The sequence below is a fragment of the Pteropus alecto genome, unplaced genomic scaffold (assembly GCF_000325575.1).
Source record: "Pteropus alecto unplaced genomic scaffold, ASM32557v1 scaffold164, whole genome shotgun sequence".
Lineage (NCBI taxonomy): Eukaryota > Metazoa > Chordata > Mammalia > Chiroptera > Pteropodidae > Pteropus > Pteropus alecto.
Window position 1 is genome coordinate 12,512,071 of NW_006439568.1, and position 8,734 is coordinate 12,520,804.

At 34.1% G+C, this 8,734-nt stretch overlaps 1 protein-coding gene across 1 annotated transcript in view; it reads left to right on the forward strand.

Moving 5' to 3' along the window:
* The window catches only part of CSMD3 (CUB and Sushi multiple domains 3), a 1,016,080-nt gene that overhangs the window by 632,926 nt on the left and 374,420 nt on the right, over positions 1–8,734 (forward strand). The gene's annotated exons all lie outside the window — the stretch shown is intronic.

Consider the following 8,734-nt stretch of genomic DNA (forward strand, 5'->3'; position numbering starts at 1 on the left):
CCTTGTGAGAATGGCATTAGTGCCTGCCTATAGGGGTTTCATGGAGCTCTTGCCCTTTCTGCTTCAGTCAGGGGGGTCTTGGATTTTCTGCTGAAGTGACACCTCAGTTCCTAGACAAGGAAAAGAGATACAAACTTATTATTTAAATCATATATGTATTAATTTCTATTATTGATTTGCCTATTAAGTGTGTAAAGGGAAACAGGCTTGGTTAATATATTTCTTAAAAAGTAAGAAAAAGATCTTTGGCCTAAAATCCCCTCCTTCCTCAGACTCTAAGGCCTGTCTGACTTAATACCATTTCTGCTAACAATGGACTGATGACCCTTATCAATAGCCAGAGGATCTGGCCAGGGCAATTATCAGGATTTGAGGGAGAGGGCCTTTTTTCCCAAAGAAAGGAGGAAAGAAAACTTAACTAGGTTTATTAAAAAGATTAACTCTGCAAGAGATGTCCCATTTCATTTCCTGCTAAAAGATTATAAGAATTTTACAAGTGAACTAATGCAATTCTCAATTATACAGTGTACTTGCAGTTCTGCCTTCTATGCCATTGACCAAGAGAAAGAAAATTGATAAAAGCTGATGTACTGAAGAGAGGAAAGCTGTCTAATTTAAATAATTTGGCAAGTTAATGATGTGAGTTTCCTATGCATCAAATGAATACCAAAGATGAGACTTGACCACCAGGTGAAAGAAACCCAGCAACCAGAGACCATAGGGTATATTGATTGCCAAGGGTGGGAGCAAGGAGGTGACTGAAAAAGGTTGAGTTTCTCCTATATTATGTGAGGAATTATGCAGTGAGAGGCCACCTCTCCGCACTCCTGGCCTTTCCAAAGAACTAATTTATCCTGATGGAGAACAACCATTTTCCATATCTGACAAATGGAAGGCATCAGGGACCAGTCAGGGTGAATGACGGAAACAACAACAGCCAGAAGAGGACTGTGGCCTCACAGTAATCCTCATCCTAGCCCTAATACACCATAGGAAACAGACCTAAAAGACAGAGGAAAATGGACAAGATGAGAATGAGGAGGCAGTGTTCTCTAATGAAAGTGCTGAAATGAATGGAGGAATGAATCAGGAAGTATGATTCATCAGCATCCGTCTCCCCATCCTCCAAGTCTCTCTGACCATTGTTCAAAGATGCACCTTGGGTGGGTGGGTGGAGGAAATAAAGTAAAAGTTTTAAGTTGGACTGGACCAAGTTTTTAATATACAAAGTAATGAGAAAATTAGAGGATCTGCTCAACATGCTTTTAAGGAGAGATTTGGCAGTGCATGTTCAAAGGCAGTGATTAGGAGGAAAAAAAGAAGAAACTAATTTCCGTTTTTATTCCACCAATTTCAGAATGCTCCATAAAATGTTTACTCAAGCAAGAACTTCCCCGCCCTCAGCAGAGAACTCCCTGTGTTACTATGGTTTATGTTCCTTGCTACTCCCTAATGTGAGATCTAAGAGAATTCCTTGAGTGAATAGGATGGGACTGAAGTCCCTGGAGAACAGTTTGGAGGCAAGGCTGGATTTGCATGCCTGATGAAATCTCCCTTTCAGAATAAGGGGTTTTCTCTTGAATCTCAATGAAACTCAAAGGAAAGAAAACCTTTCTCATTCACAGATATCTCCTCTTCAGAGGGAGTTCTTTTGAGGGATCAATTGGAGTAACAATCTGAGGCATAGATCAGAATTTATTTTGTGGTCTCATATAGAGTGTGTATTCATACACAGATATAGGTATTTATATCTAAAAATAAATCTTTTTAGTTACATATTTAGATAGTATTAAATTCCAGGTCTGGAAGACTACTAGAGGGGAAGCAAATTTAGTAGCAATCTGCAGGGTTTTGCTCCTGATCTTTGTGGGTATGGGGGAAGGGAGGAAGAGTTTATGAAAATGAAAGGAGTTGCAGAGCTGTGAGTGCTTCTCTGCAATCTTGGACCTTTAATTTCTGTATTTCTGGTTTCCTCTTTTTATCCTAGATACAGGCCCAGCTTGTTTCCCAACTTTTCTTTGAAACATCATCCAGTGTCCTGAGATTGAAGAGAGCTGGTGATTAATTACCACATCTATAACCATAAAGCAAGTTAAAAAAAAAAGGGGGAAATAAATGAGACCATCATTGTTTGATAATGCCTGATGTGGCATCTCGATTTTATCATGCACAGCTCCACAGAAAGGTTATTTATCAGATCAAATATTAGAATGTTCACCTTTTAAATTCACTTATAACCACTCAGCCATAAAAAAAAAAAAAAAAAGAGAGAGAGAGAAAGAAAGAAATGAAATCTTACCCTTTGCAAAGATATAGATGGACCTGGAGGGTGTTATGCTAAGAGAAATAAGTCAGACAGAGAAAGACAAATACCGTATAATTTCACTTATATGTGGAATCTAAAGAACAAAATAAATGAACAAACAGAACAGATAGAATCTCTTAGATTCAGAGAGTAAACTATTTATTGCCAGATAGATAGGGGGTTGGGTCTGGGTGAAAAGGGTGAAGAGATTAAGGAGTGTGAATTGGTAGTTACAAAATAATCATAGGATGTGAACTACAGCATAGTGAAGACAGTCAATAATATTGTAATAACTATGTATAGTGCCAAGTGGGTACTAGACCGATTGTCTAACTACTGTGCTGTACACCTAAAACTAATAAAGTATTGAATGTCAATGCCAATTGAAGAATAAAAAATAAAAATAAATTAATTAATTTTCCATTAAAAAAAAAAAAGTCACTTATCACCAAACCCACACAATCAAAACCCAGCTCTTCCAGTTCCCAACTCCCTTCTGAGCACCTAAGTGCCACTTCTCAGGTCAAAGAACATCTCCTGCTGTGGAACACTAGAATTCATTACCATTTTTATTCAAGAGAATTTTATCTGAATACAATCTGAAGCATTTCTGTCTCTTTTAAAATATGCTGGGTATTTTAAATTTGTCCATTCTACTTAAAGTAACAAAAATGAGTCAGCACTCAAATGTAAATTATTTATAACAGACTTTGTTCAAGACTTAAAAAATAAAATCGGATAAATGAACTATGTATGTCTACTTTATATTTATTGTTTATGCTCTGTTTTCATTGCTTTAAAAAGCCAGAATTAGAGGCAATGATTTGTATATGCCTAACAGATACAAATAACCTCTTTATTGCAGGAACCTGAGAGATTATCCAAGATAATCTTGTAGCTACAGGCCAGCCACATCCTCTTATATTTGTCAGTGTGGTCTGTGGGCCAGCAGCAATAAAATGAACTGAGTTATTGTGTTGGCGCGAGGGTCTTGTTAACAATGAAGATTTTTGGGTTCCACTCTTTAACTACTAGAATCTGTATTTTAACAAGTTCCCTGGGTACCCACTAAGGTTTGAAGGTCTTCCAAAGCAGTAACCACTGCATAAAGCCAAAAGTTTTTCTCCTTATTCCTGCTCTAACTAAAAGCTTCAGAAACAAAGAACTATTTGACTTCCCCTCATACACATTCGTATTTCTTATTTCCTGTCTCTGTTCTTTCTGTTCCCCACCCCCTAACTTCTACTCATTTCTTAATCTAACTCATCTCAGACAAAATCTTCTAGGATTCTTTCCTAATGCCCCTGGAATGTTGCCTGTCTCTCCCCAAGTTTCCAGACTATCTACTCAGCTCAAGCATGTACTTATATTGCATATTGGCTCTGCCTATCTTCCATGTAGAAATTGCGTGTCTCTTGAGGGCAGATATAATGTCATATAGATTTTTGTTTAAATTTTAGCACCTAGCATAGTGTCTAAATATATGTATGTGTGTGTATATATATATATACACATATATATATATATACATATACATATATATACACATATATATATATATACATATACATATATATACACATATATATATATATACATATACATATATATACACATATATATATATATACATATACATATATATACACATATATATATATATACATATACATATATATACACATATATATATATATACATATACATATATATACACATATATATATATATACATATACATATATATACACATATATATATATATACATATACATATATATACACATATATATATATATACATATACACACACATATATGTGTGTGTATATGTATATATATATATATATATTTAGTTATGTGTATATATATATTTAGTTCCATATATATATACATTTATTTAGTTCCATGTATATATATGGAACTAAATAAATGTTTATTGAATTAATGAACACATGAATAATAAATTAGTTAATATTGGGTAAACACTTAAAATGGGGTAATTAGAATCTCAGATTTATATTAAAAAATCTTCGAGTTGCATATTCTATCCCCCTAACCATCCATCTCTGTCTTCACTAAATCTAATTTAAAGAGTATAAGATATGCTTAAATAGAGGTCTCTCTTGAAAATTTAATTCAATATATGTATCATGGAAGTAGTTCCTAACTTGGAACTTAAATATTTTAATTTGAATTTCATCTCTTCCACTACCTGTATCTCTGTTTTTCAAGTCTTATGTTTCATGATTGTTTTCCTCATCTGCAAAACTGACATAAGAGAGAAACCAGCAATTTCATGCTATAAGATTATTAAAAGAATCAAATTAAGTAATGTATATAAAAGCATATTCTAAACTGGGAGGCATTATGACTGTCTTAGCTGGTATGACAGAAATGGCTAGCTGGTCACCTTTAAGCACTGTTACCCTATTTGTTACATAGAGTTGTATGAAGAAAATAGCTGCAACTGAGGGACTTCATTTCACAGCCTCTTGTGCAGTTAGGTATGGACAAGTGAGTATTTAAATAACTTCCATGCTGTGGTCGACACACAGAATGGTCCTCTCTGCTCTGTTTCTTGACAGCTGAGATAGAACTGCCCACCAAGGCAATCTAGGAAGTTATATGTTAAAAATGTCTGAGGCTTTGCCATCCTAGGTCTTGAGAGAAGGAAGAATACTCTTCTGCCAATAGGTTCACCTCAGAGTACTGTTACATGAGTGTGTCAAAGAAAATTTCACCAGAGTTAAAAAGTCAAGGGACACTTTATCCAAGGCTATTGCAATAAAGAAGAGAGATTGAATTCAGCTGCACCAAGGGAAGGTTTTTAAGGGCCGAGGTGAGCTTGGTGGAAAAATACTGGAGGAAGTTAGGTCAGGAATTGAGAGTCTTGAAGAAGCCTATCTAAAGCTTAGTAATGCTAAAGGCCATTTTTGTCAAGTGAGAAATAAACATACTGCTAAGCTAGTAAAATCTAGCAATTTATTTATTTTACCAGCTACAATCATCCTAATTCACACAGACCCAAAAGAAGTAGCCCATATTAGCCTTTGCCCCAATATAATGATATACTGAGTATTGGTCAATACCTACTTAATTTTATTAAAATATTTTTCAAAGGGTTACATCTTAAACCATTTTTTAATTTTTTTCTTTTAAGTATTCAGCTTTCTCTTCTACCTACATCAAAGCTTTAACATCAGCCTATGTTAAAAATGACACCTAATATATCCAAGAGCTCCAAATTCTATGTTTCTGTTGTTTCTTGTGATGTTCCACGGACCTTTTAGTCGCAGCTCTGAATCTCATTATCTTTCTATTGAAATTTCTTCCTGTTTTGTGTTCCCCATTTTGGTGAACAGGAATCACCATCTATTCTGTTGTGCATGCCAGGGGCCCAACAACCAGTTTAGACTCCTTCATCTTGCTCATTCATTACATGTAATAAGTAAATGATTTTGAGTCTGCGTCTAACTATCTCTCATATCTGGCCCTTCCCTGTAACCACTGTATTTCAGAACCCAATTATGCCTTTCTTAGACAATTCTATCAGTCTCCTAACTGATCTCACCGACCCCAGGTGCACTACTCTTAGTCCATCTTACAAACGACTTCCATTTAAATTAAAATCTTATTCTTTGTCTATATATGTGTAGCCTTTATCTACTTTTCAAATGCCTATGATTTACTTTTTAAATTTTTTAAAAAATTTAAGCATAGTTAGTGTACAATATTATGTTAGTCTCAGGTTTAAATATAGTTACTTGACATTTTCATATCTTGCAGTGAGATCACCCCATTCATTCTAGTAATCATCTGTCGCCGTGTAAACTGATCACAATATTACTGACTATATTCCCCTTCACCTTTTTTTATATAGCATACCAGGTATTTTTCTACTCTTCTTCCTTCATCTCCTAACATTTCTTGGTTTCCTAAAAACAGTTACTAGCATTACTCAAAAACATTGTGTTAACTCAGCTTTCTTCTCTTTTTCATATGCCGTTGCTTTCATTTACAGTATCATCTCTCTTGTCCTTCTGGTGAACTCTGATGTCCTTGAAAATTCGTTAAACAGAATCTCTTTCATAAAGCCTTAACCAATGCCCTCTTTCAGACCTATTGTCCATAAACATATATTTTTTATAGAACTTATGGCATTATTACATTTTGTTCATAGTTCTCTTTTGTGCATGGGCATTGTGAGGAAAGGAAGAAGAGTATCTTAATGACAGAAGTTTCAAGAGTCAAATTGCCTCTGTTTAAACCTTGTTAGCCAATATGCAAATTATTTAAATTCTCTGCATATTAATGTTCTTATTTATAATAATAGTACATATGTGGCTGGATTATTTTGAGCATTATATAAAATAATCCAGGAGACTTCTTACACAGCAGCTGCCACACAGAAAACTTTTCAATAAATGTTAATTAGTAGAAGTAGTACAGATACCACACAGGCACATACTCGACACGAAATTGTTTGTTGAATGACCAAGATATGAATGAGTGAACAAATGAATGGGATTTTGAAAATACCATTATGATCTTCTCCATGTGCACATCTTGCTGCCACGTGCCTACTAGACATCGTGATCATGACTAAACGTTACTGAGCATATCTCGCTTGGGTTTCACACCCTCCTGGGGAATTGATGATGTATCAAGAAGCTCTGGCAAAAACTCTCCATATTTTGAAAACCTTCTCTCACTAAACTACTTTGTCTTTTAAAATATAATAATTTAAATAACTGTGCACATAATTTTATTTTTGAATTACTTTATAATGCATACTTTTAGAATAATTTTTGAGAGTTTTAACCCTGTACATGAGAGAAAGAAGCTACTTCAGAATATGTCATTAAGTTAACTAAGAGAAGACTCACTTTTTAGGAGGGTCACCTTCAGGAAAGCCCTTTCAGGAAACAAATAGTATCCACACCATATGTTACTCTTTTGCTTAAAGCCCCCTCCAAACTGCTTCACACTTTGCATTGAGGGGCCAACAAAATGCTTCTGGGTACTTTACTTTTAATCCTTTATGGCCTATTATTTAATTTTTAATTTTATGACTGATTACTTTTTGATGGTTACAATGAAATACACAAATACTTTTCTAGAACAACGTGAGTAGATAACATATTAAGGATCTCTGTTGGAAACTCCGTATTTCTGGGACCTTCTCTCACCAAATATTTTACTCTGTCTTTTAAAATATGGTAATTTAAGTAACTATTATGCACATAATTTTATTTTGAAATGCATAATATCTCTACAGGAAACTTAATTAGAGTCATCATAACAAGGAAGAGTAAATAATCTTCATGAAAAGCCTTAAAAGCTTCTTAGGAACTAGAATTAAATTCTAAGGAAGGGAATTTAGTTTTATATGTAAGTTTTTTCTCATGCAAATAACAAATATTGGCAAGTTCACATAGAAAAAATTATTTTTTTCAAATGGATATTTTACAGCAATGCTCAATTCCTAGGCTAATTTATAAATATTTACTGTTTTATTTGCGTTACATCAAATTATTTGAAGAATGAAAAAGAGTGAAAAAAATAGTGTGTCTGGAGCAATAGTTTTATAAATTCTGTAAGGTGAAACAGAAAGAAACAAACAATAACAAAAATAAAAACATGGGTTAGAGTTTAAAATGGAAAGATTTAAAAATTTAAAAATAGCATGGGAAGTTTTGGAAATGATCTCTAGTGTGTTGAAAAGTTGACATACACTTGATTTTTTAATTGCCAAATAATTTTTAACAATTCAAACACCCTTTGCTCATTTTGTTTTTATTTGTAGCTTCTGAATGTGTAGAGCAAGCTAATGTAGCTAGGCTGCAGAGTGAAAGGAAGAAGTTCAGAGACCAAACTAGAGAGTAAGCACCAGCTGGATGATCATGCAGGACTGTAATGGTCAACACAGAAAGAAGCCGCTGAAAAGCATGGTCAGATTTGTGGTTTAAAAAAAAGAATCACTGACTATCGTGTGGAGGATAATTAGTGTGGATAAAGAGAGTAGTTAGGAAGGTCAGTTAGATTTACTCCAGGGATGAAATTATGGTAATTTAAGTATTATGGCAGCTATAGACTAGAGAGAAAGAGACAAAAGTGAACTTTAGATTGGGTTAGATAAGGAAGTAAATGGTAAGGATAATGGAAATATGAAAGATGACTACTTCTAGCTCTCTGACTTCTGCAACTCCATGGTGGTTGTTTCATTTATCAATATAAGAAATAATGGGAGAGGATCGGTTTTGAGGTCCCATTTTTTAAAAACTGACTTGAAAGTACATTTGAGACTTATAAGCATTGTGAACCTCGGCAAGATGCTTTTTTCATCTTTAAAATTCGATGTTTTCACTAAAAGACCTAATAAAGTAGCCATTGGAATTACAATGCTATCATTATGATTTCAATTCTG